Source organism: Phacochoerus africanus, chromosome 16 (genome assembly GCF_016906955.1).
Source record: "Phacochoerus africanus isolate WHEZ1 chromosome 16, ROS_Pafr_v1, whole genome shotgun sequence".
Lineage (NCBI taxonomy): Eukaryota > Metazoa > Chordata > Mammalia > Artiodactyla > Suidae > Phacochoerus > Phacochoerus africanus.
The window spans coordinates 30904203-30926837 of record NC_062559.1 but is presented as its reverse complement, the minus strand read 5'-3'; the positions used below and the strand labels follow the sequence as shown (position 1 = coordinate 30926837).

The 22635-nt window shown below is 37.6% G+C and overlaps 1 non-coding gene across 1 annotated transcript; it reads right to left on the bottom strand.

Annotated features, from left to right (window-relative positions):
- Positions 1-21428: 21428 nt before the first annotated feature.
- LOC125117855 (U1 spliceosomal RNA) lies at positions 21429-21592 on the bottom strand. The gene has a single exon (XR_007132758.1). It is a non-coding gene; the product is annotated as a U1 spliceosomal RNA (small nuclear RNA).
- Positions 21593-22635: the final 1043 nt, after the last annotated feature.

Here is a 22635-nt window from a genome sequence, read left to right as displayed (position 1 = left end):
AGGCAAAAACTGCAGCATAAGGAAATTCCTGGGCGAGGGGTCAAATCAGAGCTGCAGCTGCTGGCCTGCTCCACAGCCAGGGCAGCACCAGATCTGAGCTGCATCTGTGACCTACACCACAGCTTGCAGCAGCGCAGGATCCTTAACCCACTGAGTGAGGCCAGGGATCAAAACCACATCCTAATGGATACTAGTTGGGTTCTTAACCCATTGAGGCACAACAGGAATTCCCATAGTTTTTATTTGATATTTAACTGTGCAAGACATCAAGGCATGAGGACAATTTCTTAGAATGGATGCCTGCTTTGTAGCTCCTCATAATCCAGAAGTTACCATTCATTTTACCCTTTATATCAATAATAAACAAATTCAATAAATATTGACTTGAGGCTAAATGCTATGCTAGGTGCTAAACATATAGTGGTAAACAGAGTAGAAATAACTTCTGATCTCTTAGAACTTGAGTCTGGCAGAATAGAACATAGAGGGGACCATGGTATTTGTTAGTTCATTTTCAAGACTTGTGAACCAAGATGCATATTTTAAAATCTTCTAGCTACAGTCTTGATGCTGACTGGAACCAACCACCACCACCACCACCACCACCGCCAAAACCCCTTCTGCCTCATACTTTAAATAAATGTGTACCTCCTGATGAAAATCTTGGAAAGTCATGATGTACCTTTATTCAAGGCAGTAACAATCAAAAGACAAAGACTAATAAAAAGTGAATTCCTTGCAATTTGACTGTTTACAGTTCGATATCTTTCAAAATATTATAAGCGGTCATTTGGTGATGTTAAAATAGGCATTTCAGATGAAAAATACATTAAAATGATTCATTAAACAGAGATGCACAGAACATAATTAGCAAAAATATTAGAACATATAGTGAACATAAAGCTTTTCTTTTTTATTATAATGAAATTATTCTAATTGATTTTTTGAAAAGTTTTGATTATGTTTCCTGGTCAAATATCATTAGCATATAATAAAGGTATCATGTGGCATACATCTGTGTCAAAATTACTGTGGGCTTTGGGGTTCCCTCACTGGGACTAATACATAGTTGAGCTAATTAGTCTTCTATTGTTCTTTTAACAGCAAGGCCAATGAGATATTCTTATTTAAAATGGCACTACAAGAATTCTTTTTTTCTCCAGTGGTCATATTTCATAGGAGGTATTTTATTTTTCAGCGTGATATTTTAAAATCAGGTATCTTTTAATATAGCTAATTTGTAGGTAATTGTAGAATTGTAGGATTGTACATGTACATGGTAAATTATGAATGCTAGAACATTAATGAACAAATTATAACAAGTTTCTCTTTCCTTTATTAAGCATTAAAACACTAAAAACATCCATAACAATTGTTATGGCTGATGCCCTTTTGACTGTTGCAATTTTAAAGATAACTTTAGTCAGCTGGAAAGCGTATGTTAAAAGGGAATAGCTCAAGTGAAACAAATTCTTCTTGCTTTTGTCTCCAGGTGAACTGCACTGTGAAAGGACAGAAAATACGGATGCATTGCCTGAGAGAATTGCAATATGAGATAAGGTATATCTGTCGAGTCACTGAAAACCTCTTTCTACTACCAGAAATATTAAAAAATGGGGAAAACCTGTTAGTTTTTTTTCTTTTTTTAAAGAAGTGAAACAAGTCATTTGTTTTTTCTGTTTTTTTTTCTTTTTTTTTTTTTAAAGCTTCTTTGTAGGAATACACATTTTTCATGTGAGTTGGCCTGGTAGATGTCCTAAAAGCTGATGCTAGAAGGCAAATATTGCTGCATGAAGGAATGTCTGACTACTCAGGTGTGTGAGATGAAGTACAGCCAAAGCACATCGTTAAAGAAAAAAAAAAATCCAAATTTGAGAAATGAAGTTCATTATTTTTATCTTGTCTACTAAAAGTCTCCATTACAGAACAAAAATGGTCTATTGTTTCCCTTCTGTCATTGCTTCCTAATGAATATACTCTAACATGATGTGGCCACCCTTCTTCCACCTTCTCCCCTCAGCTTGAATGATTACCACTCTATATTTTATAAATATAAAATTGACTGCTTTCAATTTTTTAAGAAATGGTTTCATGCAATTGAGATATCAAAATCAAAATATCTGCACATAATGCCAGCTTTCAATTAAGGTCACAATTTACAGTCAGATTCTGAGAGGAAATGGACAGAATAATTTCTCCATATATTTTCTGTTTTCACACGATAGAACATAATATTATATTGCTTAGAAGACATATCTTTGGTAAAAATTGCTGATATTGACAATAAAAAATGCAATAATCCAGGAACTTGGGGGTGTATATGTTACTTAATTTGATGAGCATTAAAATGGGAATTACTGGCTATTTTGGGAAAATGCATTTTGAATATTTTGAACTTTTAAAATTAAAACCAATTCAATAATGGGCTTCTCTATATTTGAGGTAGGTAAGGATGCTCTGGTTCTGGTGCTATACATTTTTAATACTGATTTCCAATGCCTGACAGATAAATTTAGTGTTCCATTCTGAATTATCTTTCCTTTCATTGTTCATTTTCCTCTTCCCCTTAGCCATAATTTCTCTCTACTCTTTGTCCATCATTTATAGTCTCTCTCCTTTCTTCCTAACTACATAAACATAAGCAAGGTTGAAAGTCTTTAGGGAAAAATTTACTTTTATTTTCATATTTTTCTACATGAGACATAAGCTGTTCTAAGTTTGTCTGTTTTCTTCTTCAGCTGTACCCGCAGCATATGGAAGTTCCTGGGCCAGGAATCCAATCCAAGCCAGAACTCCGACCTACACCACGGCTGCAGCAACACCAGACCCTTAACCCGATACACCAGGCTGGGGATCTAACCCACACTGCCACAGAGACAATGCCTGATCCTTAACATGCTGTGCCACAGCAGCAACACCATGTATATGTTTTAAAGGGGAGTGCATATATCTAGGTTTATTTTGCTACACTGGAATACTGAACAAAGAAATGTATTGCTGCTGCGACCATAGGGTAAAAGCTGTTTTTTTTTTTTTTTTTTTTTTTTTTTCACATCCACACCCATGGCATAAGGAAGTTCCTAAGCTACGGACTGAATAGGATCTGCAGCTGAGGCCTATGCCATAGCCATAGCAATGCTGGATCCGCTGGATCCCAGTTGCATCTGTGACCTGTGCCGCAGCTTGTGGCAATGGCAGGTACTTAACCCACTGAGAGAGGTCAGGAATCAAACCAACATGCTCTTGTAGACTACACTGACTTCTTAATCCATTGAGCCACACTGGGAACTCTCATAGGGTAAAAATTAATTTGCAAAATTCACTTTCTACCAGTACTCAAAAAATAACTCAGAACCATTGTTCTATCTTAGCGGATCAGCATCACTGCCTTTTCATGTGTAAGGCTATATTCAATCATTAAAGAGAGAAAATTTCATAATTATTTTTCTTGATTGACCTTCCAAATGATAGTAACTTAATGCCATTATGTATTAAATACTTTTAACATAGGAAATAGCTTAGTTTATCTAGTTCTCTGACTTCTAAATCATGATTGGTATGATCACAGGTGGTACGTTAACATGAAAGTTTCTCATTCTTTTTTATAAAGAAAGCAGCCAGAACCGCAAAGTAATTTTACAGTTTATCTTGATACTGCTTATTAGCTTTCGGTGTTTTAGCAAAATCAGCCAACTCCTTCAAAGAAAATATAAGCAGAAAATGTGACATGTCAAATGCTAGACATTCAAGCAGAGAATGAATTACTTTAACTTTGAACAAGGAATTAAACAATGTCAACTAATAAATTGGAGTTCAACTTTTATTAAAAAATAAATCAGCTAGAGTAATTTTACAAATTGACATACTGACAATTATAAGGTATGTATTAAAGTAGATAGAAAGATAACACTTTATTTCCTCCCACACCTAACCATCAGCTACTAATATGAATTTTCTACTAGATGCCCACTAAAAGCGCTCACTTAAAAAACCTTAACCCGGTTGCCAAAAAGCCAGAACAACACCGAAAATTAAGTCTGAGGGGTGCCATAATAGCGAGAATCTACAAGAGTTTATTGCTAATTATAAGGCACAAAGTATCATATAAGTCATATTCATCACCCCAGATTTCCTGGACCCTCCCTCTTCCTGGACCACAGTGATCCATCTGGGGCAGCCAACAAGTCACTAGCCACTTTGGTGCAACATGTCAGCACATGCCAGACTTTTGGTTTTGCTGCCCATTCCTGGATCTGAATGAAATACACACTTTAGGCCAAAGGGTCTGGCATTCTGAACAGCTGCTAAAGGATCCAGATGATGCAGCCTGGAAGTGTGAGCCGGTTAATTCTCCCATGAGTAAACCTTGTCCAGTGGAAAGCAAGATACAGGAGCAAGTATGCAAATAAACCTCACCTTCTTCCTCTGCCTCATGAACTACTCTGAGGATGTTTGTCCCTATAGTTCTCCTGAGACCTTCAACATGCCCACAGAGGTACCTGCTGAGGAGCCGCTGTTGTAAAGCAGGTGTCAATGTGGGAATGCATGACTTTGCTCTACTTTGCATCCTTCACTACCTCATTTTTCTTATACCTCCCTCTGGCAGTCCTTAGTTCATGCAACCCAAATAATCCTTACCTTGGACTTTGCTTTATAGGGAATCTGAGATGAAACAAAACTATGGCTAGATTAAAAAAACACAATTAGGCATTCTTAAACTGATACTCTTGACTTGCTTGGTATGCAGTGATTTTTTTTTTTTCTTGAAGAGAAAGTATGTCTACATCCAGATTCAAATATTCAAGAAATGTATTAACTGGGTAGTTGGGCAAGCCTTCTGCTTAAGGGGGGTCAACCAGAATTAGCATCTACTCTGTCTATATATTTTACTGAAGAAGAGAGAAAGAGCAACTCCATGAAAACACCTGGACTGGTGTGGAAGAGGGTAAGACGCTGTGGTGTCCTGACAGTAGCAGTTCAGTGGAATGATCACAAGTAAAACTGGACACATAGAAGTGGAAACATGAATAACTTTGATAGAAGAATGTGCTGGTGGGAAATTCTAAGTTTTCATGTACACTTTATGTTCAGAATTACAGACAAGGGACATAGAAATATGAAAATATTTCCTCTTAGAAGACAACTAGTAGAAATCTTCTTGGAAACTAAAAAGTAGACCGGGAACTGAGGAAATAAATTTGCCCTGGAGATATAGCAGAGAGAACAATATTTGTCACAGAAGAAGAAAACGAGAAGATACAAAACAACCCGTGTGACACAGAATTTGAAGATAGTACACTACTTTGGGAGATGTCTTAAAAGAAAAAAAAAGAACCCCACTGTCAAGGGATTTAATTGAGGAATAAGGCAATGAAAATAGTATTTATAAGACTTAGAAGCAGAAGATATTTCCAAAAATTATCTAATAAATGACCAGAGGAAATTTTAGGAAAAAAATCATGGAATCTGCAAACATTACTAGGAGGCATGGTGTTTATGATACAGGAGCTGGGATTCATAAAAAGGCAAATGAATGATATTAAAAGGCAACAGAGGGAGTTCCCGTCGTGGCGCAGTGGTTAATGAATCCGACTAGGAACCATGAGGTTGCGGGTTCGGTCCCTGCCCTTGCTCAGTGGGTTAACGATCCGGCGTTGCCGTGAGCTGTGGTGTAGGTTGCAGACGCGGCTCGGATCCCGCGTTGCTGTGGCTCTGGCCTAGGCCGGTGGCTGCAGCTCCGATTAGACCCCTAGCCTGGGAACCTCCATATGCCTCGGGAGCGGCCCAAGAAATAGCAACAACAACAACAACAAAAAAGACCAAAAAAAAAAAAAGGCAACAGAAAAACAGGAAAAGTCAACAAGTTGTGATAAGGAAGGCTTGCAAGGAAGTTAAAATGTAATAGTAACCCTGAGCAGAAGAGATATTGCAGAAAATTGAATCAGTGATGTAAAGGATACATTTTAACAGCTGTCCCATACATCAAAGGAAAGGAAAATACATAAAACAAAAGAAATAAAATGATGGTTATCTAAGACAAATACCAGAAAGCCGACATACTAAAAATTGTTACGTCTTAAGAAGAAACTTTATCAAAAGACATGATGCAGTAATTGATGATAAAACATGAGAACAAATCTCCAAGCTAAAAAGAAACTGTGATACAGATTGAAAGAGGGCATATTCTAGATAATGTTTTGAACATTAAGAATAAAAATGATTCAGAGTTCCTGTCATGGCGCAGCGGAAACAAATCTGACTAGGAACCATGAGGTTGCGGGTTTGATCCCTGGCCTCCCTCAGTGGGTTAAGGATCCAGCATTGCCATGAGCTGCGATGTAGGTTGCAGACATGGCTCAGATCTGGCTGTGGCGTAGGCCAGCAGCTACAGCTCCAATTAGACCCCTAGCCTGGGAACCTCCATATGCCGCAGGTGTAGCCCTAAAAAGACTAAAAGGACAAAAAAAAAAAAAAAAGATTCAATCACTGTTCAAGATGCAAAGGGATTACCTACAAAGAAAACAATTTAGCATTCAACCTCTCCTCTACAACATTAAATTCCTGAATATTGTGGAATAACACCTAAGAAATTTTTATTAAAGAAACAATCATAACTCAATGTTTTTATAAATACTGAAGTTGTAATTTGTTAGCAAATGCAAGAGAATGATATTCTTGGAATTCATATGCACTGAAAAATGACATTGAATATGACATTGAATACAACATGAAATATCACATGAAGAATCATTCCAATCTACCAAGAGATGAATCAAAATGAAGAGCTTAAGTATTGTGTGGACATTATGTACCAATTATTAACTTTGTCTCTTAGCTCTGAGCCAAGCTTTCTTTAACTGGCTTTATAATTCTGAAGCTGGAACTCTGCAAACTACATTGTTTCTTTGCCAGGCAGCAGTACCAATAGAGGTGCTTGAGTGAGACTAGGAGGTGGGAGCAGAGAGAAGGGACTTGCTTCTTCCTATGTGCTTATTGTTCCTATAAGCCCCTCTCAGAAACACCCTTCACCTCAGAAAGGGCAGCTGGCTCCAGTAGACTGTTTCTATCCACACTTCCAGGCCATCCTCATTATGTCATGGAGGGTTTGAATCTCATCTTTGGTGGGATCCCTTCTCTGAGCAAATGGAACACTGGCAGCAGTCAAGAGTGCCATCTTCTCAGAGGTAAGGGTCCTAGCTCTGCAGGTTCAGACGGTTTCAATATCTTTCTTTTGTACTTCTGGTTTACAATTGTTTGCTGTTTCCTGCTGTTACTAATTCACATTGCCTCAGTGTTCTTGTTTCCCTTTTTAGTCTTCTAGTGCCTGTATAACAACTTTTCCTACATTACATTCTTTCAGTTAAAACAGCCAGTGTGATTTCTGTGTTCCCAACTGGACTCTGATGAGTATAGTACCGGCTATCACATTAGAATGGCATTGGTTTAGAGTATCCTTGATCCTGAAATTAGTGCTGAGCTCCTGCCAATTGGATATGGGTATACCATGGTGTTACAACTAATCAAATTATCATCACCTATCACTGGTAGTTAGAGAATGATTGCTGACAAAATCTTTTGGGAATCAACTGTTTGCTAAACTTGACTGTTAGGGAAATAATATGGCCAAAGGATAAAGGAGTTGGAGAGTTCCTTTTGACAACAATGGAGAACTTAAAGAAAGGAAACGACAATCTCAGAGCTTTAAATTCCCAACTCTAGCCAATATTTGAGAACCAGAAAGATGCTGTGATGGTCCCAAAAGAAGCTTTTTTCATTTTGGGGGGCTGCACCCAACACACGTGGAAGTTCTGGAGCCAGGGATTGAACTCATGTCACAGCAGTGACCCGAGCCATAGCAGTGATAACACTGGATTCTTAACCCACTGAACCACCCAGGAATTCTGAAAAGTTTTTTTCCTTATAGCCTCAGGATCATCCTTTTTGAAAGTTAGACTCAAGATTTAACTGGGCATGTTGCATGATTACATTGTAAAACGAATTCAGACCTTCTAAGCTTTTTGTGCAAAAGTTTGGGCAATGATTGGCAATATATTAAACCCTGATATTTGGAATATCAAAGAAAGTTGAGGACTCACTGGTGGACTCAGAAGAAGTTGAGACTCTTGAACAGTCCAAGGTTCTCTGGGTCTCCCTTTCCAGTAGAAGCTATCTGTCCTCCCCTTATCTTATCTGGGGATACTAGCCTTTTATTGCTTGAAGACCCAGAAATAAGTTCCTCTGGGGAAGTTGCTTTGCAAGGGAAATCCTGATTTTGTCAAGATCCATTCCAAACTTCTTTGTTTTTTCTAGATATGACGAGAGTCATATCTTGGTTGGTATAATCCCAGGTGAAAAATGCAAAGGTTAACCTGGGAGAAAAGGATTAAACAATTGTGTGTGTATGTGCATGTATACATATATGTCTCAGCATATGCCTTGGGAATGCATGATATTGGATTCTAAGGGTCTTGCACAAAGTGGGAGGAAAGAATATAACACTGGATTGGATCAAATTTATTGATACATGTGCATTTACTGTCATTCTGAATTTAATGGGTTAGCATATACAGCTGAAAATGGGTTCAACAGCTTACTTATTTACATAACCAAGACTTGGACTCAGTACTGACTTACATTTAATAGATTGAGGTAAATTTCCCTGGCATATGTAAAGAAAGGTATCCTAATGCTTAGGGATGAAGGCATATCAGAGCAAATTTATCATGTGTGACTTGTCCACCCGTCTCCACCACATGCCCTAAAGAGGCACAGAGGATATTCCCTTCACTAAAGAATTAAGAAAACAAAAAAAAGGAGTTCCTGTTTGAGGCACAGTGGAACTGAATCTGACTAGGAATCATGAGGTTACAGGTTCAATCCCTGGCCTCGCTCAGTGGGTTAAGGGTCTGGCGTTGCCATGAGCTGTGGTGTAGGTTGCAGATGTGGCTCAGATCCCAGGTTGCTGCTGTGGTGTAGGCTGGCGGCTGCAGCTCCAGTTACACCCCTAGCCTGGGAACCTCCCTATACCATGGGTGTGGCCCTAAAAACAAAACAAAAGAAAAGAATTAAGAAAGAAAGATATTGGTGGGGGATATATAAGATCCTTGAAAGTGTCTGTGATTTTAAAGGGGGTGATGGGATCTCAGCATAATTGAGATCAAATGGCAGCACTTTACTGCTAGAAAGAAGTGGGAAGCATGAACTATAATTGGCAGCAGGTATTAAATAGTAATCAAAGTGTTATCACCTTCAGGGATCTTTGGTGGAAGTCAAGTGATCATGGTATCCCTAAGATAGGTAGACACTTTATTAAAATATTATTTGCTTTCTATCTGGAGAAGAAGACACTTCAGACCTGGCAGTCAAAAATCTTACTGAAGTCACCACAAGAAGAGCCATAGGCTTCTACCCAGTTTCCAGAATCCCTAGATTGAAGAGTAGGCAGGGTCTCTGAGATACTCCAATACTTCTCAGAGACCAGTATTGATCCTCCCAACAGAGATGATCCAGACAGGTGTATGTCATGAATCTTCCTTAACACTTGCCCCAAATTGTACTAGAAGAGGGTCAGATGACATGTGGCACAGGCAGGAAGAATTATCTCACTGCCAAGGAACTCTGAACAAGAGCTTCTGGCAGTTTGTGGACCCAGGTAGTTGGGAAGGAGGAGAGGGAGATGACTAGGAGTGGAAAAGTACTGAGTCAGAGACAAGCAGTGGCTCAGCCAAGAACAAGGAGGCTTCCTAATTGTGGCCCCTGGGCTAGTAATGCAGATATACACGTGAGAATGTCGGGTCTGGGGGGCCTCCAACTGCCTCCAGGAAACTGATGTGCTGGCAGCATGCCAAGTCTGGTGTGGGGAAGGCATATTTCCCCATATGGCCTGTCAGACAGAACCTTTGGAATTGCCTATGATTTGGCCTAAAAGACCACATGTAAGATTTTGGCCTAGGAGCTGGGCTTCTCAGAGACCAGTATTGATCCTCCCAACAGAGATGACCCAGACAGCCACTACAAGTTGATTGTATTTCCTTCTGTCTTGGCTGTCCTCATTAGAATACATGTTTATTTTGGATATGGATTTTTTTTTCCCCTTGCCTACAAGGCTTCTTACAAGCCCCATTATCCATGGGCTTATGAATGCCTTATTCATTGCCTTGCCAACATTACTCCTGGACAAGGAACTCATAGCAAAATAAAGGTGGTAATGACTCATGTATATGGCATTCACTAGCATTATCATAAGCCTCATAATCCAAAAGTATCTGGTTAGATAGTACAATGGAATCATCTCCCAGTGATCAGGTTACGGCTCTGTAGGGGTGATAACAACATGACATGCTGGGAGATTGATCTTACACAGTGTAGTATATACTCAGAAACAAAGACTGAGAGCGTTGTTTCTCTCAAAGCCATACTATGTGACTCTAGGAATCCAGGGATGAAAGTAGAAGTGGGGCCTCTCATTATTAAAACTAACAACATACTTGCAGAATTTTTGCTTCCTTTCCTCCAATTCTGAGCTCTGCTGATCACAGATCTCATCTTCCAATGGAGAAATATATACATTTACCAAAGGACACAGCAAAGACATTGACTGGAGGTTGGAAATAGTAATGAGTATTAGTAGCAATTAGAGGTTGAAATGATTAGATTATATATAAATCTGGGTTTAAAAACTAAAGGTAATACAATAATTATTCTTTAGTTAAAATCTCTATTATTAGAAATATGTAATACCTGGAGTTCCTGTTGTGGCTCAGCAGAAACGAACTTGACTAGTATCTGTGAGGATGAGGGTTTGATATCTGGCCTCGCTCAGTGGGTTAAGGATCCGGCATTGCTGCTCACTGCGGGGTAGGTCACAGAGCCACCTAGGATCTGGTGAAGCTGTGGCTGTGGTATTGGCTGGCAGCTGCAGCTCCAATTTGACCCCTATTCTGGGAATGTCCATGTGCCGCAAGTGCAGCCCTTAAAAAAATAAAAAATAAAAAAAATGCAATACCTATGATCTCTAGCAGAAATACCAGTAGTATTGTCAAAACTTGAGTAGTATATATGTACAGGGAATTATCAGGAAGGGAGCAAAATTTTCCTAATTAAAGAATACTGAAACATATTTTTGATGATGAAAATTAAATAAATAAGCTTTAAAATGCTCTTGAGAACTGATCTTTTAAAGGGATTAAAAACCACATTTTCTAAAGCATTGGAGAACATTTCTGAAAAAAGAATATAAAATATGTGTGTATATATATATATATACATATTATTTGGGAAATAGATTTACAAATTAAGACTATAAATGACTAACATAGTCAAGGTATATCCCTTTAAATTATAAATATGAGTTCAGCTGTGGCACAGAAGTTTAGGGATTTGTTGTTGTCTCTGCAGTGGTGCAGATTCTTATACAAGGCCCAGTACAGTGGATTAAGTTTCCAGCAATTCGATCCCTGGCCTGGGAACTTCCATATGCTTCAGGTGTGGCCATAACAAAATAAAATAAAATAAAATAGATTACAAATGAAATTGGACATGACTCATCAAACATTCTAAGAGTCAATTTTAAAAATTAAGTTCAGCTACATGCTGTTCTTGAGACTTTCTAAAACAGACACACAAAAGTTCAAAGTTACGTAATAGTCAAATTATGTCAGGCTCATGCAATAAAACATAGAACATGTGTTGATATGACATTGTATAATATGTGAAATGAGAAAAAGAATAACTATCTTATAAAGAGTATAATTTATAATTAAGATATGATTATCATGGACTACTGCATGTGAAAGAAAAAATATATATATACTATCGGTATATATTCTTGCAATGATATATATCCTACATTCACCTATGTAATATGAATGTTATGTTAATATAATATCATCTATTATAATGTATATTTATTCCAGTTACTTTAGCAGTTTCAAACGTGTATTTGCTGCTCATCTCAAGGGGACCGTGATGTTCTGTTTGAACTCCAGCTCCCCATGCTGGGAAGAGAGCTGGGACAAACATGATTCACCTTGTGAATCTCTCTTCTTTCAGAGACTCTGCTCTTGTGCTGCCTCCTGTGCAAAGCTTAAAAGAGGTGCTTCACGTGTTTTGTCCAGTTTCAAAGCTGTTTTCTTGGTGAACAAGTTCAGAACCAGTTCTTCTGCTCTAATTGAAGCAGATAATTATCACAAGTGATTTTTATTTTCTCCCTTTTCTTTCTTACTGACATTTTCGTATTGACCATATATATTTGTAATTATATGTTTTACATTACCTCTGAAATGTTATTCAAATTAGAAGAAGGAAACAGAACATCCTATTAAATTTCACAGAAATTAAAAACCACATTTTCTGAGATAACATTGTAGCTTCATTGCGGTAAGTTTTTTCAACTTTCAACTTTGAATTTTGCTGAACAAACATAGAACTTGAAAGGCGATTAAAAAGAAAACTGGGGAAGTAATAAGAAATATTTCAAATCCCCAGAACAAAAACCACCAATGTTTAACTAATAGTTAGTCTATAAAATTTATTTTTCTAATTCCTTGAATTAAGGACTATACATTTTAAGAATTTCTATATAATGTTAAATATTCTCTGAAATACTGATAGTCCTAATCATTTCTGAGTTGATATGCATCATTTACCGAGTACTCACTGTTTGTCAGGCACTGTGCTATACATACTATCAGTTCATAATTTTATTAATCCTCATCACAACTACCAAAGGTAGGCAAAAGTATACCCATTTCATCCCCATGAGGAAACAATCTTAGAAAACAGTTAAGGAACCTACTAAAAGTCCTTTCCTTTGGTAAGGTAATTATGTCCTTCTGGAGAAATATTAGAATTAATATCTTTATAGGCACTTGCTCATAAGGAGGCTAGTGGGAAGGTTATTTACAAGACTTCTCAACTTCCTCTCAAGATGGTCCTATCATTCAACAGATTTCAATATTCCAAATACTTATAATGGAAGCTCCTTTACATTGATACTTAGCAAAAATACAAAAAGGCTAAAAGTGATTCTAAGATTTAGGCATAAAAGCAGTGACTACATCCATTCTTCTATCACTTTAGCCTCAATATATTTCACAGGTGGCCTCAATTATTTTGTTATAAGCTATGCAGGATGTGCCTATGCCCCAGGATGAAGAAAATGCTTTGGATTCTAAAACCACCTTAGAAACAGAACAGAAACACTAATCATTTAGTGTTAAATTTGTTGTCCAGACTGTATGGACAAATACCTTCACATGCGCAAAGGTCAACAATTATTTGGACCAGGGGGAGTTGAAAAGCAGTTCCTGAAGTGGTTGGAGAGGAACTTGAGTGAATAAAACCATCACAGTCAGTGGGAAACCTCAAGTATCCAGTTCCCAGATGAGGATTTATTAAAATCCTTTCTGACTTTGGCTGGCAGAATGAAAAATGGATTATAGAAGATCATTGTAGGTATTTTTAGAGCCTGCATGATTTGGACATATTCTTATAATGACAACATGCTACTATGGCCGGCCACATGTTACTGGTGACCAAACTGAGAATTAAAGGGTATTACATGTATCCAGGTTTATATACTTTGTAAAAAATGGAGCTAAAAACGGGATCCAGGTAGAGCAATGTTCAAGCTTGAAGTACTCTTAACCACGACACTGCACTGCCTTGAAACTCATTAAATACAGGAATTGAAAGATTAAAAATTTAATTTCTTTTTGTCATTTCTTTATATGTCAACTGAGATAAATTCAAACAATGTTGGTTAGCCACTCCAGTGATAAGTTGTCAACTTTCAGTAAATGTTTTCTTAGGCAATTATTTGCTAATCCTTTTTTCCCCACTGGTCCCTTGCCCTTATTTCTAGCCTCATTTCTTACCACACTGTCCTACTTTGAGCCCTCTGAGGGCTTCCTGGAACCTATTCTCCAAAAAGCACAGACAGGGATTCTACTTAGTCTTGATTTATTTCTATTTTAAAGGTGTTTTAGGTTTGAAAACGTTCAATTATGTCATGAATGGGGAAGCCTCTCTTAGGACTAAAAGAAAAAAAAAATACGTGATTTTAATTTTTTTTACCCCTTAAAACAAGAAAAAAAGAATAAAATTATTTTTCAATTAAAGGCTCTATCTTGGCCTAAGGAGTTAAGACGTTCAATCTCTAAAGAATTTGGCTTCCCAGGAGTGGGAACGTCAAATTTAAGCTACAGAATTCACTTGAATTAAAGCAAATTAGAAAATGCATAATTTTACTGGGTTTATATAATTTTGTTTTGGCAGAAACAGTTATTATCACATGCTTTATTTGCACCACAGTTAAGTAATCATTCTCATTAAAGTAACTGGATAGACAACTTTTTTTGCATCATGGTAGCAGTTGTTTCAACTAAATTAATCTGAATTTGGAAACATTAGAGTTACTTGTCAAAGAGAAAACAAAAACATGGGGGAAGTATTATATAATTAACTAGGTCATTAATATCGATGTCATATTTAAAAAAAAACAAGACAAAAGAGAGCTATATTTGGATATCAGAGTACATTTGTTGCTCTGCCTAGGTAGGTGGTCTTTGATCACTTTTTTCCCTCATTCAGCCATATCCTATGCACCTTTCCTAGGCTTTTCATGTCTCACTTGTTGTTCCCAAAAAGATCTTGGCAGAGGCAGGTAAAAATTAAGGCTCTTTAATTACTGGCTTCCCATTTCCCAAGTCATATGACTAGTAGGGTGACCAAATACTAAGTCATTCAAACTTGGATATTTTGTCTAGGGCAATTCTAAATGGAGTGGGACTCTGGGATAATGGGCAAAACCAGGACAAATCAGGACTATTCTGGGAAAATCCTAGACAGAATTTTAGCTGCAATTTTTATTGTAAAATTGTGCATTGCATGGGACCTACCATGTACTATTAAAAGTCCCCCCCGGCCCCGATCCCTCCAGGATTTGGTTCCTTCAGTCTCAGTGACTAGATATTTGTCTTAGTTCTTTGCATCGCCACGGTGCCAACTTAAGCCATTGAGTTTTTTCCTTGGTTTTTCCTCTCAAACTTGGTCCAGTTACCCTTTATGTTCAGGGCTCAAATATTGATGAGAAGCTCAGCCTAAGAGACTGACATCTTGCCTTAAATACAACAGTCTCCTGCTCTGACACTAGAACTTGATATTGAAGTACCAACCCAGAAGCTGAGGCCTGTCCCCTCTGACTAGTCACTTGCCTGAAGCTTGGAACATTGTCCATCCTGGTTTCTGTTACTATTGTACTATAATTCTTACCCATCATTTTTGAGTAAGTTTATATCAAGTATTTCTCTCCCACCCCCCCCCACCCCCCACCATGCATACACTCTACCCTTGGCCTATGTAGCCTTGATGAGACCATCATCTGCTCAGAGAGTGATGAATTTTACTAATGATCTTCTATGTTCATAAGACTATGGTAGGCATAGCTTGGAATTTAGAGATAAGTATAGATTTACTCACAGTAAGATGGAACTTCCCTGACAATACTCAGGGTCAATTTTTTTGTTGTTGTTTTTCTGACGGTTTCTAAATGTCTTAACTGGTTAAACAGCCTGGTTTAACTGCATGACCAGAAGGGCATAAAATACTTATTGGAAACATCTGCTTTGAGCTTGCCAAAAGACAAGGTTCCCCAAACAGAACTTTTTCAGTTCAGAAACAAAGCACAGTGCTCACTGGTATAAGGATCCTTGGGAACTAACATCTGGATGTCTTTCTTACCCCAGTGTTTGCCTGTACTCTCTCTTACAGAACTATATTTTTGTCTTTAAAGTAAAGCCTTACAAGAGTAATCTCTGCAGAGTCTGTGAATTATTTAAAACCTATGGATGGAAAATCTTCGCTACTTTAATCCTTAATAAACTTCCCATATGCAGATCTTAGTTTCAGAGTCTGTTTCCCAGGAAACCCTGACCTGTGAAAATAACAAAGTTTGGAAAGTGTAGTAATCCAATCAGCTCTGAAGTTTTCAACAGCAGGGAAGTGGAGATGGTTTGTCTAGAGTTTTCTAATCTCCTTTCATCTTCATTTTGTTATTGGTTGAATTGTGTCCCCCAAAATTCCTATGTTAAAGTTCTAAGCCCCACAATATCAAAATGGGACTTCATTTAGAAATAGGGTTATTGCAGGTATAATTAGTGAAGATGAGGTTATACTGGAGTAGGGTGAACCCCTACTCCAGTATGACTGGTATGCTTATATAGATGGAAAATTTGGGTGCACACACACACACACACACACATACACACAGAATGCTATTATGATGATAAAATTAGACATCAGGGATATGCAACAGAAGCCAAGGAAAACCAGACTGACAGCAAACCACCAAAAGCTAAAGAGAGGTATGGAAGAGATTCATCCCTCTCAGAGGGCGCTAACCCTGCTACTACATTGATCTTGGACTTCTAGCCTTCAGAACTCTGAGAAAATACGTTTCTGCTGTTTAAGCCACCCAGTTCATGGTACTTTGTTACAGCAGCCCTAGCCAACTAACACAGTCTTTGCTTAAGATTCAAATCCCCATGAAGCTAATTCTGATTGGCTCATTAGTCACACAAACAGCAAAATAGCTATACTGTAAGCCGAGACAGCCAAGTGTCAGAAATTACTTTGAGATTTCAGGCCTACTGCTTAGGATTATGATGATTTCCTCACCTGGAAAATAGAACCCTGGAGTCGAAACAAGTCTTATAGATCACTCATTGTTTTGTATATTTGAGTTTGAGATAGTGATGGGACAACCTGCCATTCAGAGGATTAGAAATTTAGTTTTAGAAGAGGGCTGAAGTTAGAGAGAGGTGCATATGAGGATAATTTTTATAGAGGTAACTTTTGAAGAAATTGGATTACTAATCGTTAAGTGTGGGCTGGACTGGGAATGAGCCCAGCTATAAATAGTAGCATTGTAATGGTTTTTGTGGGTAGTGGTAGAGGAGTTGGTGAGAAGCAACCAGTGCCAGCCAGTACCTATAGTTCTCAGGCCATCAGGGAACAAAGCAATTTGCTCAAAAAAAGTTCAAGTGCCAAATCGCCAATTTTTTTTTCTTTCCTTTTCTTTTCTTTCTTTTTCTTTCTTTCTTTCTTTCTTTCTTTCTTTCTTTCTTTCTTTCTTTCTTTCTTTCTTTCTTTCTTTCTTTCTTTCTTTCTTTCTTTCTTTTTTTTTTTTTTTTTGAGGTCCTCACTCATGGTGTATGCAGTTTCCCAGACTTGAATTGGAGATGCAGCTGCCAGCCACAGCAATATGGGATCCAACCCAGGTCTGTGACCTACACCACAGCTCATGGTAATGCTGGATCTTTAACTCACTTAGTGAGGCCAGGGATCAAACCCTTATCCTCATGGATACTAATTGGGTTTGTTACTGCTGAACCACAATGGGAACTCTGCCAAATCTTATAATGAGCATTAATGTAAGCTCCAAGAACTTGGAGCTAAGGCCAAAAGCATAATATGGAAAGAAAAATTCAATAGAAAACTCCGATTAAAATTAGTTAGTGCCAAGACAGTTCACTGAGGGAAAGAACAGTCTTTTCAACAACAAACGGTGCTGGAACAACTGGATATCTACATGCAAAAAAATAAAGTTGGGTCCATATATTACACTGTATATAAACATTAACTCAAAATGGATCAAAGACCTAGATATAAAAGCTAAAACTACTAAACTCTTAGAAGAAAACATAGGCATAAATTTTTGTCCTTGGATTAAGAAATGGTGTATTAAATATTACAGTAAAAGGATAAGCAACAACAAAAATTGATAGACAAAAAGTTAAAACATTTGTGGTTTAGAGGATACCATAAAAAAGGTAAAGACGACCTATAGAATGAGAAAAATCTTTGTAAATCATAGATCTCCAAAGGAACTTCTATCTAGAATGTATAGGAGCCATTATATTTTAGTAACAAAAAGACATAATTAAAATATAAGCAAAGGAACTCAATAAAGATTTCTACAACAAAAAGATACCAATGGCTAATAGGCACATAAGCTACTCACATAATTAGCCATCAGGAAAATGGAAATCAAAATCACAAGATACTATCACATGGACTAGAATGAATATAATGAAAAAGAAAAGTGGTAGTAAGTGTTGATAAGAATTGGAGAAGTTGGAACTCTTATATGCTGATAGAAAAAAAAATGTAAGATGGGGCAGTCACTATGGACAACAGTCTAGGGTTACCCCAAAGGATTAAACATAGAGTTACCATATAACTCAACAGTCCTACTACTAGGTATATAACTGGGAGAAACAAAACATACGTTAACATAAAAACTTATAGACATGTATTAATAGTAGCATCACTCATAATAAAGCATTATTCATATAACCAAAAGTGGAACATCCCAAACGTCCACTGAAGAATGGATACACAAAATGTGGTATATCCTTATAATCAATGCATTTGACAATAAAAATGAATCAAATACTGATTCTTGCTACAACCTTGATGGACCTTTAAACATTCTGATAAATGAAAAAGTCATTCAGAAAGGACCACATATTCCACATATAAAATGTCAAAATAGGAAATCATATAAACGATAGAAAGTATATTAGTGGTTGCTTAGGTTTGGTTCCCTGTGAAGGTCGGGGGAGGCAAGGAAGTTAAGAAATTATGAGTAAGGAGTGCGAAATTTCTTTTGGGGGTGATGAAAATGTTAGAAAATTGCTTGCGCTGGTATGAAATTGTGCACAACTCTGTGTTATACTAAGAACCACTGAATAATACATTTTTGGAGACTTGTATGTTATGTGAATTATATCTCAATAAAATGTTAAAAAATTCTAGTCAAGGATGGAGTTGTAGTGAACATGGACACAGAGAGTAAGTTGCAGGAATGTGGTCAAATTTTATCTCCGTGAAACGTCAGAATTAAATAGACCCCAAAGGCAGAGTATCACGTTGCTAATTGACAAGGAAGAAGTAAGAAAAGACCTCTTCATTAGCAAAGATACGCTACTGGCTTTCGTCCATTCAGGCTGCTGTAACAAAAATGCCATAGACTGGGTGGCTAATAAACAACAGACATTTATGGGCAGATTTGGGGTTTGGTGAGGGCCCACTTTCTGCTCCACAGAGGACTGTCTTTTCCCCACATCCTCACGTGGTAGAAGGGGGAGAGAGCTCTTGAGGATCTTTTAGAAAGACACTAATCCCTTTCAGGAAGACTCTATCCTTATGAGCTAATCACTTCCCAAAGACTCCAAACCATAATACGATCACCTTGGGGATTAGGATTTCCACTTACAAATTTTCAGGAGATAACCAATACTAAGTCCATAACACTGCTTTAGTGAGGAGTCTTAATAAACATGAAAAATATTTATCTTTTTAAATACATATCAGTTGTTCTATATTGTCTCATTTTTTTTTTTTCCTTAACAGCATTTTAGACAGATTACGTAGCTTTTCTGCAAATTTTGGGTACTAGGACAGCCTATTTCTGGTGTTCAAGAATGAGTCCTTTATGTTTACAATTTAAGTCTCATATCCAATGCCAAGCTATTCTCCTCTCCTCTCCTCTCCCTAGAACAGGCTGGAGCTGCCGTCTGGTTCTCAGGCATTTGTTCTTCCTCTTCCCCTCTGACCTGTTTCTGCCCCTCCGTACTTTCCCCCTATACTTCCTTCCTTCCACCTTGTAGTCAGAGCTTTGGGGTGGTGATGAAGTCAATGGAGTTGGAGCAAATTTGCCATGCTTCAGAGGGATTCCTAGGTGCATAAAGAGCTTCATAAGCTTGCCCTTAGTACCCTTATGAGGATTTGACCCCTAGAAAGTTTGTGTCACTCCCTGCACATGTGACCTGGCTTTTATTTACCTTTGCTCTGGTATGTTCCCAAATACTGGTATTGGCTTCTTTGCCTAAAGGATCACAATTCCCCCTCCTGATGCTGAGCCTTCAACACTATTCCTTATGCTATTTTACTCAACTCCTTGGGAAAAATATTTAATTTAAGCAATCTCCACTCTACTCTCAATCCTCTAAATTACACACAAGCTGTTAGTTGTTACAGGTTGTTAACTCTAGCAATTTATTCTAATGGTTGTTACATAAAAAGTATTGCACTTGCTGAGTTGACTTTTTTCTTCCTGGTTTGTCTTAATTTGAGAGGTGTAGAAATGAAATTGTCAATGACATAAGCAGATACTGTCACTCTAGTCCCATCCTCTTCCTTGCTCCTTCTTAGTCTACTGTTTTCTCCTGTTTTTCACTGCTTTCTTCAAAATATCAGATTCTGTCTAAAAGTCTATTCAAATCCAATAAACTCACTGGCAGGTGGAAACTGTGTGTGAGTGTGTGTTTTCTCATTAATTGCTTCTTTTAATAGAGTTCAACCACTTTATCCTGGTAGTGGCATGTTTAATACAAGGGCATGCCAATTACTAAATAATTTACTTCCAGCTCTTCCAAACACTGCAATGTTCTCTGGTGACTTGGGCAACAGTGGTGATTATATTTGTAAACTTGCCTTCTTTGCCAAAACTGGAAGTGACTTTTTTTGACACCACTAAAAATGACACTGGCAATACAGAGTCCTTGGGGTAGCCCACATGTGTGGGGTTTTTTTTTTAAAAAGAAAATAAATGTCACAGTACTGTGGAAACAATCACAGTACTGGCACTTAAAATCATACTTCAACAAGCCAAGGTAAAAATAACTTGGGACAACAGATCTGACTTTGATTATGAATACTATGAGAAACGGTGAGATTGAAACCATATATGTTTAAGTTCTCCCACCTAATTCTCCTATACTAATTTTATAGGGTATAGTTACTCAATTTATGAACTGCTCAGGCATGAAAATCTCTTTCCTCTCTTCATGCCCTCTTTTAGTAGACAATTTTGGATGCACAATTGGTGCTTCTCCAGATGCCAGCCAACACGGATTTTTGGATGACTTTCAGAGCTCCAGAGGAAAAGTGGGAACCCACAAATGGGAAGGGACAACTCAATACCATTTGACTTGAGATTCTGAAGTAAGACTCTCACTTAACTGCCAGCCAAAGAAGGCCATATGCTAGAAGAGATACACAAATGAAAAAGAAAAAAATTTTACTTATTTGCATTCTGGATACCTGTGGGCAAAATCACTTTATTTAACCATTCTCAAATTTACCAGACTATGATATACATAACTGGAATGAGAAATTGAATGCTGTTTTTATAATTAAGTATGCTCTTTATCAAAGTTAAACAAGGAGAATGCCAACCCAGCTGAATTTATACCACAGCATAAAATAAGTCCTTGCAATTGGGTTGCACCCTAAACTATTGATGATGTTTTCCAACTAACTGCCCTTCTAACTGCATGAAAAGAATATGCCTGCTGGTACTCACTCTGGGGAAGTAAGGTTGAGAGTGTGGGCATGGTTACAGTAAGTTTTATTTTCTCCCTTAAGGGAACACATGAACACAATCACCCACCACCACAAATTACACAGTAGATTTCCAACATTTAGAGAAATTGCTGGGCTCAGTGCATCTGGTATACAATGGATAAACCTCACCTGGCAAAATCACCCTCATGATCAGGTTAGTATCAATAAGTCCTTTTAGTTTTCTAGACTGGAAATCATCTTTGTATATCTTTGGGACAGAAGAAAGTCTACTACCTCACATGATCTCCAGCCGTGGCTCATCATAGTTAAATTTTCCAATAGATTTCTAACTCATCTATTTCCATTTTCTTCTCTCTCAATCGTTCCTTCTCATCCTGTATATCTATATCAGGTAGACTAGCTTTCTTGAGCTCCACTCACCCTAACACTCCCATGCCTATGAGTCAAATATGGCTCTTTATTGTCCATCAAATTGAGTCCAGTCACATTAGCTTGCTACTTTATCTTCCAATAGCCTCTCCATCCATCAGCCCCACCCCCCCTCCCATATCTTTAGCCTATTCCACATATTTCAAGGTCCTTCCCACTTCCTCTTGATCCCCCTCATCAGCACCCAGAGTGAATCTCCATCCACTGTGTTCCCTCCCCCAGTGTTTCTCAATCATGGCAAACCAGAATTTCTGTTGCCTTGAGAGATTCTGATATGCCTTTCTTTCCCTTACCCCATTAAGAACTATAGTTTTTGTTTATCCCACTAGCTGGGGATTTGTAAAGGTTTACTTTCCTTGATTTGCATTAGAAGGCCAAAATCATTGGTTTCAAACTCTTTTTAAATATAAAAGTGCTATAATACTGAACATGCATTTTTTTTCCCCAAATAGCACCCTTCCTTTCCACTTCAAAAGAATCTGGTATTCTTCCCTCTTTGAAAATCACAGTCAAATCCTATACTCTGTGCATGTCAGCATAATCTCAATCTTCCCTAAATGTCATCTTTACTCTCCTTTCTTTGAACTCCTATGGTGCTTATAAGTGACACACACTTATTACTTACTTCTTGTGTGTTATTTTTAATTCATTAATGAAATGAGTAAAATTCTTAAGAACAGTGACCACGTCACATTTTTAACATTTCTTTCTAGCCCAATGCCAGGTATGTAATAAATGCTGAAGTTCTTATTATCAATTGATTCTGCTTGATAATTGGAAACTTCTACCATAAAAATGTGTCTGAATTACAGCTGCTCACCGGTATTTGTAAAA